The 22088-nt window shown below is 35.9% G+C and overlaps 1 long non-coding RNA gene across 1 annotated transcript in view; it reads right to left on the bottom strand.

The window, feature by feature from the left end:
- Positions 1-19700: 19700 nt before the first annotated feature.
- Positions 19701-22088, bottom strand: part of LOC131381472 (uncharacterized) — a 30564-nt gene continuing 28176 nt past the window's right edge. The window contains exon 3 of the long non-coding RNA XR_009210224.1: positions 19701-21860. This is a non-coding gene — a long non-coding RNA (uncharacterized LOC131381472). The remainder of the gene's footprint in view (positions 21861-22088) is intronic.

Raw genomic sequence — 22088 nt, 5'->3', positions numbered from 1 at the left:
ATGATTTGGGTTTAGAGGTATTTCTCTCATCTGTCATGGCTCTTTTAGCAATTTCGTGTTTTATCTGCCAGCGTCCACCATGTGTGCCGGCTCAGCTTTTGTGACACAGGCAGCTGACTGAAGCAGCAATGAGCTGAGGGCTCTGCTGTTTTGAGGGTGTGTGGAGAAATTGAAGGACCGCATCCAAACGCAGAAACCAAGGTTGTGTGCCAAAGGAAGTCTGGCTGAAGATGTTTTGAAACTCTAAAAGCTTGCTTTTCAAAACTCTGATGCTTATAAATAAATGAACAGAGTTCACACATCACATGTACATGTTATAAGATATGCTTTACAATAAAAAAGATAAAAATTTTCTTGTAATATGGAGACCCTAACCATTGTTTTAGAAAAACTCATTTTAAAAGAATTAAGATTCTGTTTTGTTCATGGAACCAGCATGTATTTATTGAATATGTCTCGAGGCCACAGGTCCACTGGGAATGGTTCATTCCTTCAAATCAGCCTTAATTAGCGGGAGGGCGTTGAGGCCAACCTGACCATGAAAAATCAAAATACTGTGAAAAAAGCAAACGTAAATAAAAGATCTATGGCCAGTCAAATCAGTGATTTTATTCATGGGTGGAAATGTTCACGGTTTCCTCAACTTCTTCATTTGTCCTCATTCCCTGATATTAGGATACTACGAACACTGCATCCAAGATGGCATGCTTATTTTATTCAAGTCCAAGAAACAGTATGTTTATTGCAGCACTATTCACAATAGCAAAGAGTTGGAACCAACCCAAATGTCCAACAACGATAGACTGGATTAAGAAAGTGTGGCACATATACACCATGGAATACTATGCAGCCATAAAAAATGATGAGTTCGTGTCCTTTGTAGGGACATGGATGAAACTGGAAAACATCATTCTCAGTAAACTATCGCAAGGACAAAAAACCAAACACCGCATGTTCTCACTCATGGGTGGGAATTGAACAATGAGAACTCATGGACACAGGAAGGGGAACATCACACTCCGGGGACTGTTGTGGGGTGGGGGGAGGGGGGAGGGACAGCATTAGGAGATACACCTAATGCTAAATGACGAGTTGATGGGTGCAGGAAATCAACATGGCACATGGATACATATGTAACAAACCTGCACATTGTGCACATGTACCCTAAAACCCTAAAGTATAATAAAAAAAAAAAAGAAACAGTATACATTCAAAAACTAATCTGAAGTAAATAGTTTTGAGCCCGATATAAAGAGTATAATTGTGCTTCCTTTGTTAAACAGTGTTTCCCAGTTTTCTGGCATATGTAAATTGATATTTTTTAGTAATACTCGTGTTTTTACTTGAATGTATGTGAACTCCATATTGAATGAACTCAAGAACTAGTCTGCATGGATTTTGCTCTCCTATCTGCAGCAAATATGTGTACCACAGCTTTGTGAAAAATAAGTTCTATAAGCCCAACATATTTTTTTCCTCTATATACTGTTCTAAGTCTCATAAACAAAACTAAGAGGAGTGATGATGCTTGCATTTGACTTCCAAGGTTGAGGTTATACAATGTAAAACAATGTGTCAGTGAGTGGATGGAGACACTTATTGAAATGAAGATGCTTTAGAAACACTATTTGGTTTGGGGAATGCTAGTGATATAGAGGAACTTTCAATAGAGGCCAGAGGGAAAAAGGGCCATTTAGAACAACAAGGACATGGAAGAAAAGGATGCCTCCACTTGAAGCAGCTGGTAGAGGATTCTACTATGAAAAAGAAATATCCAGATAATACAAAAAGTTGTCTTTTGATATTTATTGGAAACCACACAAGGACACTGTTTCATTTTCAAGAAAATACAATGATCAGTGTAATAATTCATCAGAACTATCAAGCTTTTTAGTTCAAAGCATTCTAACAATTTTTTTGCGAGTAAACGTAAAAAATAGATAACCCTCTTTCTGTGTTAATTAGATTCTGCATCTGTTTGAAAGAAGATTGATAAATATTCTTTCTTATAGACTTCTTGTCACATGACTGGCCCAATATGCGGGCTGGAGGTTGAGGATATTTATGACCAACTTCTTAGATTCTCTGACAAGAAAAATTCTCATTGGTGATTCATATTTCCTACAGAGCTAATGAAATGAAGCCTATTTAAAGGTATCTGCACACCGTATCAATTCTTAACAAATACAAGGAGAGGTATGGGATTGGAGATGATATGTACTAAAACGTTATGAAACATTATGTCCAAACTTCACATAAGTTTATGTGTTGTGTCATTTTATTGGCTATAGAAAGCCTGATGATGTCTTCATTTTCTCTGTGAATCAACTATGCTTTAAAAATCTAAATTATTTCATTAGTTTCATGTCAAAATATGATAATGACTTTCTCTACACCACACAGAATTTTAAAACGTATTATAAAGATATCACACAATGCAGTGACTACATTAAACTTACATAAATTTATACAAAGTTTAGTGTATGATTTAAATAGTTGACAGTCAAGAAAAGGTCAGAGCAATTAGAGGCAGGATTTGCCACTGGAAACAGGAGCAAGAGCTGGAACTCTTTCCACAATCTCATGATTTAGTGGATGAATCCTAACAGAAGTCACATGGCTTTATTTCATGGCCAGAACCACCAGGCTATTACAGGAAAGCCAAAAAGACCAGACAGAGAAGAATGTTTCCTTAAAGGCAAAATTTAGACATTTAAAATTTGTTTTCTGACAAATGAGATATTTTTAGCTTACACTGAGAAAATTGAGAAGTTAATCGGACATGTCATTCTTACTCTCAAAACAAGGCCTACTTTGACTGTAATGTATGTTTTCTAGAAGTAATAACATCAACTTTTAAATTCATTTTAAATGTTGATATGTAAATAAAGTAGAAACATGGATATGCTTTACTCAAACTATTAGCATTGTCTTCATACTAGAAGCTCACTTTAAAAGATGATGAAAACTTAATATAAAAACATAAACAATCATCATAGTTTAAATACCTAAAACTAGTATGTTTGTGTAAAATTTCTGCTTATTAGTTTGTTTTGATAATAATCTTCTTTAACAACTGGGAAATTATACTTTCTACATTAGTTTCTGTAAATGTAGAAGTAAAAGACCTCCTTGTCTTAAAAGAATAGGTAGACTAATATAAAAATATCAAGATTAAAAGCTAAAAAAAATTAACATAGCTGTACCTAGTGAGTTGGCAAATGTCAGCACAGTACATGCTGTGTGCAACATCTCTTCTCATGAAATATTTTACTGGTTATGGTTCGTGTAAAATTATTGCTTAATTATAATTAAACATGGTTCACCACAATGCAATCCATTTGTTCATCCCATTTGTTAATTCATTTTAGAAATAAATATTGAGCTGCAAAAATGTGCATTGTGCTATTCTAGTTTCCCTTATTGAATCCAAACGTCTTAATTGGGCTGCTACTGTAAAAATGGTAATTTTTCCAATTTTTCATATTGTTACCATATATGTTTTTAAAAACCTAATTGCTATATAAATTTTGTTGCAATGTGCATTTAAATGTTTTTGTGATTATCCATATTAGGAAGGAATTCAACCTATCTTAAAGATTAACATTCAAATTGCAACTTTGGTGTCATGTGCACAGTTCCTGTTTAATAAATACTAATTTATCTTTCTGACTGCAAAATTAACATAAAGCCCAGAGGGTAAATGCTTTATAACTATATTTCATTCTGGAAATACATTATTGAAGCAACTTAACCAACAAGAGAAAAGACAAGAACAGCAAGAGTTCTAAACACTGATATAACTACTTCAGTAATCGCCTTTTGGATTCCGTTCAAAACCCATAACTTCAATTAAGTAGATGTATTAGTCCATTTTTGTGTGGCTATATAGAGATACCTCAGGCTGGGTAATTTATGAAGAAAAGAGGTTTATTTTGGCTCACGATTCTGCAGACTGTACAGGAAGCCTGATGCTGGCATCTGCTTCTGGGGAGGCTCAGGAAGCTTTTAATCATGGTGAAAGGTGTAGGGGGAGATGGCATATCACATGATGAGAGTGGCAGCAGGAGAGGGAGGAGGTGCCAGTCTCCTTTGAACAACTAGATGTCTGGTGAACTCAGAGAGAGAGAGAGAGAGAACTCACTCATTACCTCCAGGAGAGCACCGAGCCATTCATGAGGGATCTGACCCCATGACCTAAACACCTCCCACCAGGCCCCACACTGGGGATGGCATTTCAACGTGAGATTTGAAAGGGACAAACATAGAAGCCATGTAAGTAAAGAAATGTGTACTGAGAAATGGAGAATGCAGGAGAATAACTGGATTGAAACACAGTTTTTTTTTCATTCTTTATAATGACATCCTGTTATTAGAGTTGAAATAAAATGTGAAAGTAACAAATTTCTCATGACATATACAATGATAAAGCATGTGCTTGTGGTTGATATGCATATGCATACATATACATATACAGTGAAATTTCTGTATCAGTGTGAATCAAAATCTAGGATAAAAAAGGTAGAACCTATTATGTTTATATGTAAATAATGCCCTACAGGTGCCTTACCTAAATTATCTCATGTAAACCTTAAAAGAAAAAACCTATATGATGATTTTTTAATTCCTTTTAAGTAGAAAAAATATTCAGAATTGGTTATTTGGCATAAGATAAAATGGCTAAAACATGATAATGTCACAGTTTAAACCCAAGTGAGATGGACTCTCAAGGAATATCCTGAGCTTTCTTGTCAATGAAACAGCACGTGGCTTTGACCAGCGTGAAAACTTGTACTAATCCACTGTTGTTTAATTGCAAAATGATGACCTTTCCAGGGATGCCAATAGATGACAGATTGCTATCAGTTGGTGATTAATAAAATTCACTACAATAATATTATAAGACAATATTATAATAAAATAATAACTGATTTAGGCAAAAATCATCAATGAATGTCAAAATGAGTGTGTGATAGTTTAAACAGCAAGATTTGTATAGTCACAAAGTATCTCAGAACAGAATTCTCTTAAACACAAAGAGTAAAATAGTGACAAGGCAGTGGAGAAACCGAGTCCACATCATTTAACATAATGGTCAAAGTGAACCCTTCAGTAATGAAACTCATTGACCGCGTGTGCTTCCGAACATGGTCACTGAGAAAAACTTTGTGTCATTTCTGTGGTATTCCTATCAGAAATATGAAACCCAAATCCAGTCATGAGAAAACATCAGACAAATCCCAAACTGAGGGATAATATACAGAATGTGTCTAATGCTCTTCTGAAATATCAATACATTAAGTACTCACTTAATGAAATTGATAGGTTCCTGGAAACTAAGACTTAAAGCAAAATGACTTAAAATCATTTTTGCTCGTCAATATTAGGAAAACATGATGTTGCAGGAAGGAATTTTATTTGAGGATCTTCTGTACATCATTTTGCTTAAAGTTGCAATTTCCAAGAACCAAGTGAGGACTAACTGTATATTGTAAGTGAGGACTTACTGTATATTGAAATATAAAAAGAATCAGCAACTGTTCTAAATTAAGTGAGGCCAAAGAGATGTGGGAACTGAATAAAACCCATCAGCTTGGATTTACTTTGTCTATGAGTAACACTATAGGGAAAGTTGGTAAAATCTATCAGGTCTGTATATGAAAGAGGAGTATGACCTCAGTGTCGGTTTCCTGAGTTGGATTATTATACTTTGATGTCGTAAGAAAGTGCCTTATTTTCAGATCGTATACAGTGAATTATTTAGGGAAGAAGAGGTGTAATATATACAACTTCCTCTTACACATTTCAGAAAAAGAAAATGTGTACATATGTGCAGAGAGAAGGGGGACTAGAGAAAGCAAATGTAGTATGTGTTAACATTTGGGGATTCTGAGCGGAAAGTGTTAGGGAATTTTTTGTGCTATTCTTAAAACTTTTCTAAAAGTCTGAAATTATACAAAACTAAAAAAAAGAGAGAAGCGTATATTATATAGTCAGCCCTCTCTTTTCACCAGTTAATTTACAAATTCAACCAACCTTGGATCAAAAATAATCGGAAAAAAATTAAAATAATACAAATAGAAGGCAATACAGTATAACAACTGTTTACATAGCATTTGTTTTGCATTAGGTAGTATAAGTAATCTAGAAATGGTCTAAAGTACGAGGCAGGAAGTGTATGTACGTTGTATGCAACTACTACACCTTTTGATATAAGGGACTTATCATCCTGGATTTGGTATCTGAGAGGGTTCTGAAACCAATCACCTGTGAATACCATCAGATGACTGTAGTGTTTACAGTGCCATTTAATAAAAAAAAAAAAAAATGAATGCCTGCAACTTGATAAAACGTCATTGTTTTTAAAAATCATGCAGGTAAAGTTCAAATAGAACATTTGACTTAAAAAAAGTAATTTTATAAACCTAATATACCAAAATGGTTGCAATCACAGATCATCATTTCTTAAAGCCTCGCTAGTTATTTCTCCTATATTTCTTTCTCTCCATGAAGTTTTTGTGGGGGCAGAGGGAATAATTAAAAATAAATACTCATGATAATATGCCATTAATAATATTAACAAATTGTATTGACTTTTCACTGCAGAATATACTAAATGTTTTATATGTATTGTCTTATTTAATTTTCAAATCTCCTAAGGATTGGCACTACAATTACCTTTATTTTATGAAAGAGAAGCTAGGTCTTAGAGATGAAGAACTTTCAAGCACCAGCCACGTAGAAGACTGTGGCATAGGGAAGGAATGCAGAAACTTCCATTCTACCACCCATGCTTGCTGCAGTAAGTGCTTTCAGTGAGAGAGATCTACCCTGATGTGCTCTCAAATCAGATATACTTCCATTTTCTAAATGTTCAACTGCATCTTCTGATTCAGCTGTTTCTTAAAATATTAGTATTACTTTTTTTAAATTTCCACATGGAAATTTTATTTCAAAATATCACAATTCATTTAAAATTCAGAATTCTTTCTGAAGCTGAAAGTCTTTCATTTAATTATAGCTGATTTTGAGTTATGAAGCTTGTATGGCTCTTATACATCCTTGTTCTAGTTTTTTGGTGTTTTTCTTTCTTTTTTTTTTTTTTTTTCTCACTCTGTCACCCAGGCTGGAGTGCGGTGGCGTGATCTCAACTCACTACAACCTCCACTTCCCGGGTTCAAGCAATTCGCCTGCCTCAGCCTCCTGAGTAGCTGGGATTACAAGTGCCCACTGCCACGCCCGGCTAATTTTTGTATTTTTTGTAGAGATGGGGTTTCACCATGTTGGCCAGACTGGTCTCCAACTCCTAACCTCAGGTCATCTGCCCCCCTCGGCCTTCCGAAGTGCTGGAATTATAGGTGTGAGCCACGGTGCCTGGCCAGCTCTAGTTTTCTGAAAACTATTTTAGGTTTCCATATCCTTGCCCTCCTCTCCATAAAAAAGCCTGAGGTTAATAAGAAATAATGCCAATACATTGCTGAGAGAAGTAATCACAGAGCTGATTAAAGTATATTCATTTATCCACATTTTTCCAATTTTTAATCAACTTTTTTGGCATATAATTTTAAGAAAAATAAAAGGCTCCCATTCTAAAAATGTAGTGAATGAGGCCAGGGGTGGTCTCTCATGCTTGTAATCCCAGCATTTTTGGAGGCGGAAGTGCGCAGATCACAAGGTCAGGAGATCGAGACCAGCCTGACCAACATGGTGAAACCCCGTCTCTACTAAAAAAACAAAAATTAGCTGGGCTTGGTGGCGCACACCAAGTAGTAGTCCCAGCTACTTGGGAGGCTGAGGCAGGAGAATCACTTGAACCAGGGAAGTGGAGGTTGCAGTGAGCAGAGATCACACCACTGCACTCCAGCCTGGCGGCAGAGAGAGACTCTATCTCAAAAAAAAAGAAGTAGTTAATGAGTATTGTTTCTTCTTAAATAGACTTTATTTGCTAGAGCAGTTTTAGGTTTATGGAATAATTATACAGGAAGTAAAATGAATTTCCATATAATTCCACCCCCCCCACATGCACCAAAGTCTAGCTTGCATCAATTGTCTTCTGTAATGGACCATGACTTTGTATCTAAAAAGTCATCACCAGATCCAAGGTCGCCTATATTTTCACCTCTGCTATCTTATCAAAGTTGTGTGATTATTTTTGTCTGTTTCACATTTAGTCCTGTAGCTCTTTTCAGTTATTTTATGTGAAAAGTTTAAAGTCTGTGTCTGGATTCATTTTATTGTTGTTCCAGCCACATTTATAGAAAAAACTCTTTTCTCCACTGAATTGCCTTCGGTCTTTTATGAAAGACTAGTTGAGTATATTTGTTTGAGTCTATTTCAGGGATCTCTATCATGTTCCATTGATCTATTTGCCCATTATTTTGTGAATATGGCACCTTCTGGATCACTGCAGCTTTGTAGTAAGTTCTGGGTCATGTGGTTTCTGTCCTCCAGGGTCGCTGCTCAGCACTGCGTGGGTTATGCTGGGTCCTTTGCCTTTCCATATGAACTTTAGAATCAATTTTTCTACGTTAAAAAATAATTTCCTGTGATTTTGATAGAGATTGTGGTGAATCAATACATCAAGTTGGGGAAGATCAACATCTTAATAATACTGAGACTTCCTATCCATATTGTGGAATATCTCTCCAGTTATTTAGATCTTGGATTTCTCTTACTAGAATTGTCATTTTCTCATATAAATCTTGCACATATGTGTTAGATTAATTCTTACATGTTTAATTTTTGTCTGCTGATATAAATGTTATTGTCATGGAATTCAAATTTCCAATTTTTCAGTGCTAGTATACGGGAAAGCAATTGACTTTTATATATTATCCTGTATCCTGCAACAATCTTGTTATAATTTCATTCATGTTCCTATAGTGTTTTGATGGATTTAGGGTTATTTTCTTATAGACAATCATATCACATAATACCATCTCTGCATAAGGATAGTTTAATTTCTTCTTTCTTTCTCTGTATAATTTTTATTTCCTTCTATTGCCTTATTACATTAGCCAAGACTACCAGTATGATGTTTAATTAGAGTGTTCAGAGGGGAAATTCCTGTCTTTGTCTCAATCTTAGGCAGATGGCATCAACTTTCTCACCATTAAGCATGATATGTAATGTAAGTTTTTTGGAGATGTTCATTTTATTGGAAAAGTTCCTCTCTATTCTTAGTTTGTTGAGCATTTTAATCATAAATAAGTGTTGGATTTTGTCAAATCTGTTCTTTCATCAATTGATGTGATAATATGATATTGCTTCTGTAGTCTGTGAAATGATGCATTATACTAATTGATTTTCAAATGTGGAAATAGTCTGGCACACCTGGAATAAATCCCACTTCAGTGTGGTGTATAATTCTTTTTATACGTTATTAAATTCAGTTTTTGAACTTATTTGTGATGGTTTGTGCATCTATATTTATTAAAAATGTTGGTTCATTATTTTAATTTTTTATAATGTTTTTCTCTGGTTTTTGTGTTCGATGATGTCGTCCTCATAGAACAAGTTAAGAACTATTCTCTCTCTGGTACAGATAGAAGTTCATTAAAAAAATAAAACTCTTCTCTGTTTCTGTTTTCTGGAAGAGATTGTAGAGAATTAGCAAAATTTCCTCCATAAAAAAAATGTTTGGTAGAATTCGCCATATGGCTGGTACTTTCTGTTTTGGAAGGTTATTATTAATGATATCATTTCGTTATTCAATATTTTCCCATTCAGATTGTCTATTTCTTTTTGTGTGTTTCTGTGGCTTGTGTTTCTAGTAATTTGTCCATTTCAGCTAAGTTATCAAAGTTTTCGACATAGGTTTCATAAAATTGTTTATTATCATTTTAATGTCTTTGGGATCAGTGGTGATGGTCCCTTTTACATTTCACATATTAGCTCTTTTTGCCTTCTCGCTCCCTCTCTCTTTTTTTTTTTTTTTGGCTAGCCTCACTAGAGGTAAAGAAGCTACAAGGAGTGAATTTTATTATCCTACCGAAGAACCATTTTCTAGTTTTGTTGATTTTCTCTATTAATTTTCTTTATAAAATTTTATTACTTTTGCCCCTAAATTTTATTGTTTATTTTTCCTCTATTGTTTTGTATTTAATTGCCTCTCGTATTTCTATTTTTCTAAGAAAAGTTTAGATTATTGCTTTTTGGATCTTTGTCTTTTTTTCCTCACATCTGCATTCTACACTATAATTTCTCTCTAAGCACTACTTTTGCTATATACTGTATTTTCATTTAATTCAGAATATTTTAGCTTTCTCTTGGGAATCTTTCTTTGACCCATGTGTTACTTAGAAGTATGTTTTTTAATCTCTAGATATTTTGGAATTTTCTAGCTATCTTTCTGTTAATTCATGTCTAGTTCAATTTCATTGTAGTTTGAAAGCATTCTTTGTATGAATTACATTCTTTTAACTTTTTGAGGCCTGTTTTATAGTCCAGAAACTGGACTACCTTGGTGAGTGTTGCATGGGATCTTAAGAAGAATGTGTATTCTGCTGTTGTTGAATGAAGTAGTCTATAGATGTCAATTATATCCGGTTAATACTTGGTGCTGTTGAGTTAAGTAAGCTATGTCCTTACTGATTTTCTGGCTGCTGAATCTGTTTCTGACTGAGGAAGCTGCAGTCTTCTACTATGACAGTAGATTCATCTGTTTATCTTTGCAGTGCTGTCGGTTTTTGCCTCACGTATTTTTAAGTTTTCTTGTTTAAACAAAGGCACATTAAGAATTGCTGTGTAGTTTTGGAGAGTTGAACCCTTTATTGTTAAATAGTGTTCCTTTTTATCCCTGGTAATTTTGTTTGCTGTGAAATCTGCTTTGTCTAAACATTGATTCATTTTTTTTAAAATTAGTTCACACACACATTTATTGAAATAGCTCTAACCTCTGCACAGAGACCGTTGTCAAGGCTCCTAGACAGGACAATTGACTCCACCAGGTAGGGCGGCAGGAACTAAAACAAAAAGGAGCTGGATATAAGGTATTTAGAGTGACAAATAGGTAGATTGGTAAAATCAGAAGTTATGATTACATGTCTTCAATCGCATACCTTAAGCAGAAACCTTTTACGGTACTATTATAGACACTCAAGTGCCTCTCTGTCCCCATACCTGAAAAGGGATAAAATAAAATGCTGACAGCAGATTTACCTCCAAACTTTGGGTATATTCCTGTAAGAAAGAAAAGAAGCATGAGAAAAAGTGTAACTCACGCTATTATATATCCTCCATATCCTGATTCGTTTTATTTTTCCACAAAAAAAGTCGAGTAAAAATAATGTTTCTCAAATTGTTTCGGTCGTTGATACTATGTGTGTATTATGTATGCAAAAAGTATTTTTAAAAATTGGAAGCCACTTTAGAATCAATAAAGTAGCCTGGGAACCACTGTCAGCACTGGTTTTATTTTTTAATTGAAAAGGATACAAATCTAAATTTGCATCCATTTCAAATTTACATTTGCCATTGGCATATTATTTATAAAAATTTGGAAACTTCTGAATTATTCCTAATGAATATGTAATTGATTTGGTAAAATATATACTTTACATAAGTAAAATTAGTCTAAATTGGTTGTGTGAATAGTTCCTTTCTAAAGAAAATGCTGATCATTTTTAGTTTACTAATGTTAAGGGTAAATATTTGAAACTGAAGGAAAACATTGTCAAATTATCAGATGTAAATAAATATTTAAAAGAAAAATTTGCTTTGAATTTACATTTCATGATTAAAGTGAAATGTTGAAAAATAATTAAAATGTTCATAAAATAATACATTCTATGGGCAAAATACATCATACTCTTCCACCACCCTATCACTATTTATTAAAAAATAGCCCACTTTATCTTTAAGATACTTAAGCTCATTTCTTGAAGGATACTAGGAAGAGACCTTTGTTCAACTCTCTTCAGGAAGCTGCTGGTGATGAGGGGGTCCTCTTCTAGCACAGTGCAGGAGAGAAAAGTAGACAGAATGGAATTCCTTGATGTTAATATAATATAAAAGACCTAGAAGGTCATCTAGTAGCCAGATGCTTTATATAAACTTGAAATAGGGGGTTACTATATACCTGTTTTTCAATCCTGGACCACTTTATTTACTTATGCAAACATGACTTTAATTATAAAGATTTTGACCTGATTCGTGTAAAGCTCACCTCAGAAACACCTGGAATTTAGAAAGACAGGATCCTACAAATTGTCATGTGCAGAATCATTATTTGTATTACCAAGGAATTTGTGCACTTCATTTTTGTGAGAGGATTTAATTATGTTCAGCTATAGAAAGGCTTAGAGAAGCTCTTTATTAAAAACAAGATTAATACATGAACTAAAATGTTCATTCTAAAAATTCAAAGCACAAAACTTTTAAATTGATGTAATAAGGCTGACATCCAAAGAAAAAAATAACATTATACATATTAAAAGGATAATAAAAATTGCATGATGAGATGAATCTATTCATAAAATTGTAGTGCTCTCTTACAATGGCCTCTTTAGGGAGTGAAATATTGTCATTGTAAAAGTGTCTATACCCTGCACCATGGCTCCGAAATTCCACCAGCAAAAATACATATGTTTGGCTTTGGTAGAATTTGGTAAAAATTTATCTATTATGAAAATGTTCCAAAATATACAAACATGCAAAGGACAGCATAATGTGGCTGAATGCTTAGCTTCAAGAATTACCAATATTCTGTCAATCTGTTCTTCCCAAACCCTGGTCATAATATCATATCTTCGATAAACGCTTCAGGACGTAGAGAAGATTTTTGTCTTCCTGTACAATTTCCAGTCTTTCAGAATTACTTAAAAACATTAGAATATTTTAGCAGGAACTGATAACATATTAGCCAATTAATATCACTACAAAAATCAAAGTGATAAAATAATCACGTTCCAACCAATACGTGTTGGAGGGTTATTAGGTTGCAGTTGGTATTAGATTGGCAATAGCCCCTGATACAAATCTTACTACCGTCACTGCTTTGTCTGGTCTGAACCAGACTCTGGATGAGACGTAAGGACCAAAGTAGAGAATATTCATGCTTGCTGCCCTAGTTAAGCTTTTGTTCATCCATTTGATGTCTCTAAGATGAATGAGTGCATATTCCCTGTTCCCTTAGAACTCTGAAAATAAAGAGTTCTTTTTCTGCAGCTGGAATCAATGGATAAACAAACAACAATTTTTCTATTGATTAAGGAAGGTAATGCTAGAAAATAACAAACTGGATTTAAATCTGACTGGCACGTGTCAAGTGAAGTAGGGTATCAGAAGTAACTTCTCTAGTTTCTCTAAGCCCGTATACATATGCAAAAGGGATTTGAGCATTGGATACATGTTTTAGGGTGTGGAATTTAGGCTCTGGAATGATCCTGGACATACATGATCTTAGCCTAAAATAAGGTGGAGAAGCCAGAAGGAAGAGTCAGAACACTCAGGACTTCAAGACGGATTAGATGGAGAGGGAGGCAAAGTAAGGGTCAACAATAAAGCCCAAGCTTGTGATTTCACGAACTGTGTGGGTGGTGATGCCACTGAGATACAGAAGTCAGAGTAGTGGAGTCAAAAGATGGGTGAAGGTGGTGTGGGATAAGCAGATATAAGGTCCTTATAAGTCTAGTTTTCCCATAGCATCATGGGTGTGGCTCTGAGGACAGTGATTGGAAAAGGCATACCTGGGAAATTTGGGGATAGTTGTGGGTGTTTATGGAGCAGGATGCATATCATATCATAAGGTGGAAGAAAATGAGGCTGAAAAAGATAAATCAACACACAACAGCTTATAAAGCACTGGGTCAGAATGGTGTCATTGTTGAGACTCTATATGAACCCTACTCTTCTAAGTTCTGCTTTGAACCTTATTTTCCAGATTTTCTTGTCACCATCATTGGCTGCATCCTTCCAATGAGTGATATTCAAATGACATTTAGCAGGCAGAAGGAAAAGCCACATTTTCTGTTGTGTTTTTGAATGCTGACCCGGGGTTGGCTTCCAGGTGCAGTGTTGAGGAAACCATATTCTGGTACAGGGCAGCTGAAGTTATGCATTTTTGCTTCTTTGCAATTTCTGCATTTCCAGGTTGGTTTTGTTTTGTTTTTGCTTTTAGTTGAATAGTACTGTGATTAAACTTGCGTTTAATAAGACTTCATTGCTGACAGGAAATGATGAAGGATTTAGACAAAAGACATTAATTGCTCAGATACAGTTTATTTAGATGTTGGTGAATGTTTTAATTGAGTCTTTCATCATATCCTTTTTGATAGCATGGGAAATCTGTGGATTGAGTGAAAATCTTGGCATTTGACTTGATAGCATATCAATACTTATGTGAATGAAAGTCTCTTGTGATACAATACACATCTTTTCTTTGGAACTATCTGGTTGTCAAGAAGTGTAACGAAAAGAACTAGATGATGTCCATAAAATCTGTGACAACAGTAATGTGGAGCAAGAATGCTTATGAGTCAACATGACACAAAAATGACGCTCAAAAGATGTTAGACTTAAATTTGGGGCAGAAACCAACAAACTAAATGTAACACATATATGATTTTTCCACTCCCAAACATCTATTTCTTTCCAAAGAAAAGTTATTTTAACTTTATCTTGTTGCATATTCTTTTCAACTATAATGTGATTTGTCAGTAAATGCTCAGTCAGTCTTGAAAATATTTTCTCAATGGTCTGTAAGAGAAATGTTCACTGATTTAACAGTATCCTTATCACAATATTGATTGTCTCAAGGTGCTGGGACATGGTTTGAAAGCCTCTCTCTACCTAATACACTTCTTTTGTTTCCTCAGACAAGAGACAATGCTGATGCTACAGCACTGGAGCTTAGAATTCACACTTCATTGATAATATTCATAACTTTTTGAAATATCTTCTAAGGAAACACTTTTTAAAATATTGGGGTAGAAAACTATATGCAGCTAGGCATGGCAGCTCGCACCTGTAACCTAAACACTTTGGGAGGCCGAGGTGGGAGGACTGCTTGAGCCTAGGAGTTCAAGACCAGCTTGGGGCAACATGGTGAGACCTCGTCTCTACAAAAAAAAAAAGAAGTATTAGCCAGAAGTGGTGACACATGACTGTAGTTCCAACTATTTGTGAGGCTGAGACGGGAGGATCAACTGAGCCTGGGGAGGTCAAGAATACAGTCAGCTATGATCCTGCTGCTGCACTCCAGCCTGGGTAACAGAAAGAGACCCTTTAAAAAAAAAAGGAAGAAAGAGAGAGAGAGAGAAAGAAAGGAAGAAAGAAAGTGAAAGAAAGAAAGAAAGAGAGAGAGAGAGAGAAAGAAAGAAAGAAAGAAAGAAAGAAAGAAAGAAAGAAAGAAAGAAAGAAAAGGAAAGAAAGAAAGAAAAGAGGGAGGGAGGGAAGGAAGGAAGGGAAGAGAGAAAGAGAAAACTATATGCAAGACTATGTTTTTGAAAACAAGCTATGTAAAAGCGTGAAATGATATAAATTATCAATATGAGTAAGAGTAAGAAAAAGAAGAAATTGTGAAAGACCCTCTGGAAAAAAAATTTATGCTCTTATTCAAGATAAAGATTATGAAGAAATGTTCAAATACTTATGCTATGATAAGGATGGTATTTTTAAAAGTGGATAGTATTTTTTATAGTTTTTTAAGACTATACTAGTGCAGTATATAATATTAAAAAACTATAAAAAATACTATCCACTTTTAAAAACACCATCCTTATCATAGCATAAGGTTCTGGGAAAACTGGCTAGCCATATGTAGAAAGCTGAAAATGGATCCCTTCCTTACACCTTATACAAAAATTCAAGATGGATTAAAGACTTACGTGTTAGACCTAAAACCATAAAAACCCTAGAAGAAAACCTAGGCGATACCATTCAGGACATAGGCATGGGCAAGGACTTCATGTCTAAAACACCAAAAGCAATGGCAACAAAAGCCAAAATTGACAAATGGGATCTAATTAAACTAAAGAGCTTCTGCACAGCAAAAGAAACCACCATCAGAGTGAACAGGCAACCTACAGAATGGGAGAAAATTTTTGCAACCTACTCATCTGACAAAGGGCTAATATCCAGAATCTACAATGAACTCAAACAAATTTACAAGAAAAAAACAAACAAGCCCATCAAAAAGTGGGCGAAGGATATGAACAGACACTTCTCAAAAGAAGACATTTATGCAGCCAACAGACACGTGAAAAAATGCGCATCATCACTGGCCATCAGAGAAATGCAAATCAAAACCACAATGAGATACCATCTCACACCAGTTAGGATGGCCATCATTAAAAAGTCAGGATGGCCATCATTAAAAAGTCAGGAAACAGCAGGTGCTGGAGAGGATGTGGAGAAATAGGAAAACTTTTCCACTGTTGGTGGGACTGTAAACTAGTTCAACCATTGTGGAAGTCAGTGTGGCAATTCCTCAGGGATCTAGAACTAGAAATACCACTTGACCCAGCCATCCCATTACTGGGTATATACCCAAAGGGTTATAAATCATGCTGCTATAAAGACACATGCACACGTATGTTTATTGCAGCACTATTCACAATAGCAAAGACTTGGAACCAACCCAAATGTCCAACAATGATAGATTGGATTAAGAAAATGTGGCACATATACACCATGGAATACTATGAGGCCATAAAAAACGATGAGTTCATGTCCTTTGTAGGGATATGGATGAAGCTGGCAACCATCGTTCTCAGCAAACTATTGCAAGGACAAAAAACCAAACACCACATGTTCTCACTCATAGGTGGGAATTGAACAATGAGAACACATGGACACAGGAAGGGGAACATCACACTCTGGGGACTGTTGTGGGGTGAGGGGAGGGGGGAGGGATAGCATTAGGAGATATACCTAATGCTAAATGACGAGTTAATGGGTGCAGCACACCAGCATGGCACATGTATACATATGTAACAAACCTGAATGTTGTGCACATGTACCCTAAAACTTAAAGTATAAAAAAAAAAGACTATACTAGTGCAGTATATATACTATATGTATGTGTGGGAGGGGGTGTATATATATATACATATAATACTTAAAATCTGTAAATTTTCCCAATGAATTATAATAACCCTTGAGAGCAAGTTTTAGGTTTTGTTCCTTTTCTAAGCCACACTTCCATGCTGCTTTTCACAAAGAAGGCATTCTACAGATGCTTTTCTAATAAATCATGTCATTGAAACTGTAAATTAATATAAATATTTTGCTTGAAAAGCTACTATCCTCCTAAGTGACCACCCAGCATGTACTACATTTAAATTATCAGCAAGTTTTCATTTTAGGCTAGTCTCTTCAGAAATAAAATAAATAAATCAATAAAGGAGAAAATGTGACCAACCTATGGTAGCATACTATAAGTAGTGACCCTCTGCACCATGCGGAACTGACCTGAAGAGGGGGGGCATGATTAGTGTGTACGCTGCCATAAGCTGAGCTACAAATTCATCTCGAGTGCACGTTGGAAAATGCGTTTCTTAGATGTCATGTAAATTGCATGAGTCTGGTAGTATTCTGACAATGCAAAAACCTGTGACATTTTAAAGAATTAAGCAATATATTCACAGAATGAAAACACGTAAGTGCAGCTGCCTATGTGGGAAAGATATATTACAGAATATTCCTGTGAATAGACGAGATAGTAGATGGATGTCTAATATATATATATACCTAAGCCAATATAAATGAACACCGTTCTGCAGGAACATATGTATCTATTTATGTCTTCATAAGTGTCCAGACAGACTTCACATCCCACTCCCTCAGGACACACAATTGGAATTACACAAACAGCATAAGAACCAAATGGGTAAAACCAGCGTTCTCAGAGCTGACTATCATTAATCACTAATGACGTCGGGTCAGTGAATACCTAGCTTCAACAATACAACAGATCATGCATTCTACAAGCAGACAATGAATTTTCTAAAGAAAAATAACCTCCCTTAAGGGTACAGAGACTCCATAGAGACAAAATGAAGCCGATGATAAGTAACCTGGCAAAAAGATCTGGATGACGACATCAGTGGTCATTTCACTATCCTTGAAACTGATATTTTCTAAAATACATATTTTTTAAATGACAGAGAATCATTAAAAATTGATAAATGTATAAAATACAGGCTACTTAGCCGATATTTTCTTTGGTACATCTCCTTGGGTCCGAAGACATAGTTTAGCAGTTAACCCTTCAGGGGCCATGCTGAGAAAATATCTCTTATGATGAATATCTTGATTTGTTTTACAATTAAAAAGTTAATTGATAGCATGAAGTCTTATTGGGCTGTTACGACACATGGAATAAATACTAAACTAACATACATGATGAGTTACATTTTGTCAAGGACTGGAGTTGCTGAAAATTATGCAGGCTCCAACTGGGATAACTCAGTCAGCATTTTTACCCTCACGGTAGAATGGAACATCAGTGTTCACCATCAAAAGAGTAAGCCTAAATTATGATGATGTGGCTCGCTATATATGATCTTGGCTTTCTCATTTTACTTTTAATAGAATTCATTTCTTTCTTATGTTTAAAATAAGAAGACAGAATTTGCATGGTTCAAAAAATATACAACCTGCCATATGTTGTCATCTTATGCAATAAAGGAAACCTTGTATGTGCCTTCTATTGTGGATTTTCTATAAAATAGCACTCCCGGCCAACATAAAGTAATATTTGGGAAATTAAAAGTACACATAAAACAACCAATGAAACAAACAGCACATAACCGATGCTAATAAGCCGATTATTCTCTTTCGAATGCAAAGGTAAAAATCACACAGACTACAGCAGATGTGCGTGTTGGGAAAGGTAGAATGAGGATGCTAAGATTTATAAAGAAACATAAGAAAACATTTCCAAGGGCTGGAACTGGGGCATTGCTCATTTGCACTCAGACTAAAAGACAGTTCTAACGAAGCAGCCTGAGTGGGCTGCTTCAAGGAGTCAGCCTTCCTCAGTGTCTGCGCCTCTTCTGACTGGCCTGTCCCAGGGTGGAGTGAGCGGCTCCCTCTTGGTGGCACTCAGACCTGAAGGTGTCAGGTATGCAGGGTCTCAGTCCAAACATACACAGCCTCCTGGTTTCTCCACCATGATTTTTAACTCCTGTCTACCCAGAGCCATTCTACTACTGGGTCTTCTGTGTTTCACACTGACTATCCCATTGGGAGTGGTGGATTGGTTTTACCAGCCTGCTTCACCAGTGGACTGGGATCTCATAGCTGACCCTCTGTAGATGCTGGTCAGAAGAGTCACCACTGGCTTAAGCCCAAATTCCTGGTCTAATTAAATAGGGACAGAGTCACAAGCTTTTTTAGTTCCCACGGTGGCTTTACTATTGCAGCAATATTTCCACAGTGTTCCAAAATAAATACATGATGGCTTACATTTATTAAGTCACTAAGTCCAAAAAAAATTTAAGTATTTCTATCCTAACCACTTAAGGCATCATTGAAAAAATAATACACATAACATAAGTTGAAAGAAAACTAATATTCAGTTTTATTGTTAAGTAGTTATAATTATTCAATAATGGGAGATGTTCACCTGTGGGCATTGCATGACTTCTTGATCCTTATTTCTTGATGCATATTGATTTTGTTATACATAGTTTTATCACAGCAACCAACAAAACCCCCTCTTTGCAAAGATGTGAAGTCACCAAAGGGAAAATTCAACAAATTTTGTTGAATTTATCCTGAGGTTTACATACAGAATCCCAAAAGTGGACCAGGAGTGTAACTGTATTAGTCAGGGTTCTCTGGAGGGACAGAACTAATAGGATAGATGTATATATGAGGAAGAGTTCATTAAGGAGTTTTGACTCACACAATCACAAGGTGAAGTCTTACAATAGGCTGTCTGCAAGCTAAGAAGCAAGAAAGCCAGTCCAAGTCCCAAAACCTCAAAAGTAGGGAAGCTGATGGGGCGGCCTTCAGTCTGTGGTCAAAGGTCCAAGAGTCCCAAAGCTGAAGAACTTGGAGTTTGATACTCAAGGGCAGGAAGTAACCAGCATGGGAGAAAGATGGAGGCTGGAAGAACTCAACTGGTCAAGTCCTTCATGTTCTTCTGCCTGCTTTTATTCTAGCGGCCCTAGCAGCTGATTAGATGGTGCCCACCCAGATTGAGGGTGGGTCTGCCTCTCCCAGTTCACTGACACAAATGTTAATCTCCTTCCGTAACACCCTCACAGACACATCCAGGAACAATACTTTGTATCCTTCAATAAAGTTGACATTCAATATTAACCATCAAAATAACCTTACATTTAGATTGATCCTACCAAAAACAAACTAAAAAAAAAAAAAAAAGAAAGAAAAACAAACAAGAAACAGTTTCTTGAGTGTGTCCTGTCAAATCCCTGATGTTTGTACCATCATTGGGAGCAGAGGATGTGTACTGAGGAGGAGGGGATGTGCTGGAGAAAGAGTCATAATCTTCTTCTGCTGTGTATTTCCACCAATTGCTGCCCTACAGACCCTTCCAGATAAGACATCTTGTGGGGGGAGGTTGCTGTGACCAGCAAGCCAACCCGATAGTGCCCCCATAGACTGGGGCATTTATTTCCCACTCAGGCAATGACATTGTTTAGCCAACAGAGTGGTCCAACTAATGCCAGGATAATCTGAATCACGCTCCAAGCTCTATGGTGATTTCCTTGATATATGGTCTAAATTTAATTCTATGTAATACATCTCATAAAATCTGTGTTTAAAAATACCCTGCCATTTTATCATCCTGCTATCAAACTTGCTGCAAGTGAGCCTCTACATTTTTTAATAAGGAAGCATACTGCTGGCAGTAATACCACAGCGAGAGTCCAGAACACTATGCCAGTGTGCTGGAATTTCTCAGAGGTGCAATTTTAGGCAACAAATGTGTTTGCAGAACCTGAGGGGAAAAAAGCAACCACAGGAAAATTAAAGAGTAAAATTCTTAATACAAGAATGATTATAAGTTGGAAGCATTGATGGATTCATACCTATGATTGTTAGCTGATTTTTTAATTGTAGAAGATCAAAATAAACATTAAAATAAAAGAATGAGAACTATGTGAGTATTAGAGAAGCATATTGGATTTATCTGCCGTTCCTGAGTTGGGGGCATAAATAGGGCAGGTAGCAGTTATTCACTAAGTCCCCATTGTCGGGGCACAATTGCTGCAGAGGTTGTGGGTAAGAGCTCTGTTGTCACATGCGATCTGTCTGTTGTCCTGTCTGTGTATTGTCTCTCAGCAGTGATTAACTCTCAAGAGGATCTCAGGGGTTATAGCTCAAATTAAAGTATCATAAAGATGTATGATAAGAAAGCAGGAGAAATGAAGAGCCTAATTTCACTTTTGAGTGCCTATTCGGTTACAAGAACTACTCATGGCACTTATTTTTATGTATTGAAACTGAAAAAGAAAAGATATAGATTATTGATCCTAAACTGAGGTGGAGGTGTAGACTCGGCACATTTAATAGTTTGTCCAGGAAAATAGATAGTAAATGGCAAAGCAAGGGTTTCACAAGTGTTGGTTTTATTTGGAGAAGGGTGGGGTCTTTAAATTACTTTTAGTGCTATCGTAAGACTATAGTATAATTCTCTCATGAGAATATTAACATCAAGGTATTAACATACTTTATGAGTAATCAATCACCCAGCCAGCTCAGGCTTTCTTCAACAACAAAAGGGATTTTCACTACAGTGATGTCCACGAAGGGTTGGATGAGTCCAGCAGTACATGGAGCTCATCCATGGAGATGCCCCAACCCTCAGCATCTCCCTGGGCTAATGGCTCTTCCTCGTGGCTCCGACAGCACCCGTAACCTTCAGGGGCTGCAGGCTTCCTCATCTATGGAGAAGAAGGAGATGGAGACAGAGAGGCAGAGAGAGAAGGAGGGAAGGAGACTTTCTTTCTTTATTTATTTCTTTTCAGACACTTTAAGAAATCATTTATTTTTTCCCCACCAAATGCCTAGGAAGATCTTTGTTCCATTTCATCGATCCAAATCCCCTGTGTCCATTTGGGCCATTAATGGAAGATGTGTGCATTTTTTTTTTTTTTTTTTTTTTTTAGACT

Source organism: Hylobates moloch, unplaced genomic scaffold, assembly GCF_009828535.3.
Source record: "Hylobates moloch isolate HMO894 unplaced genomic scaffold, HMol_V3 SCAFFOLD_2, whole genome shotgun sequence".
Lineage (NCBI taxonomy): Eukaryota > Metazoa > Chordata > Mammalia > Primates > Hylobatidae > Hylobates > Hylobates moloch.
Note: the sequence above shows the minus strand (reverse complement) of the source record. Positions and strands in the feature narration are given on the sequence as shown.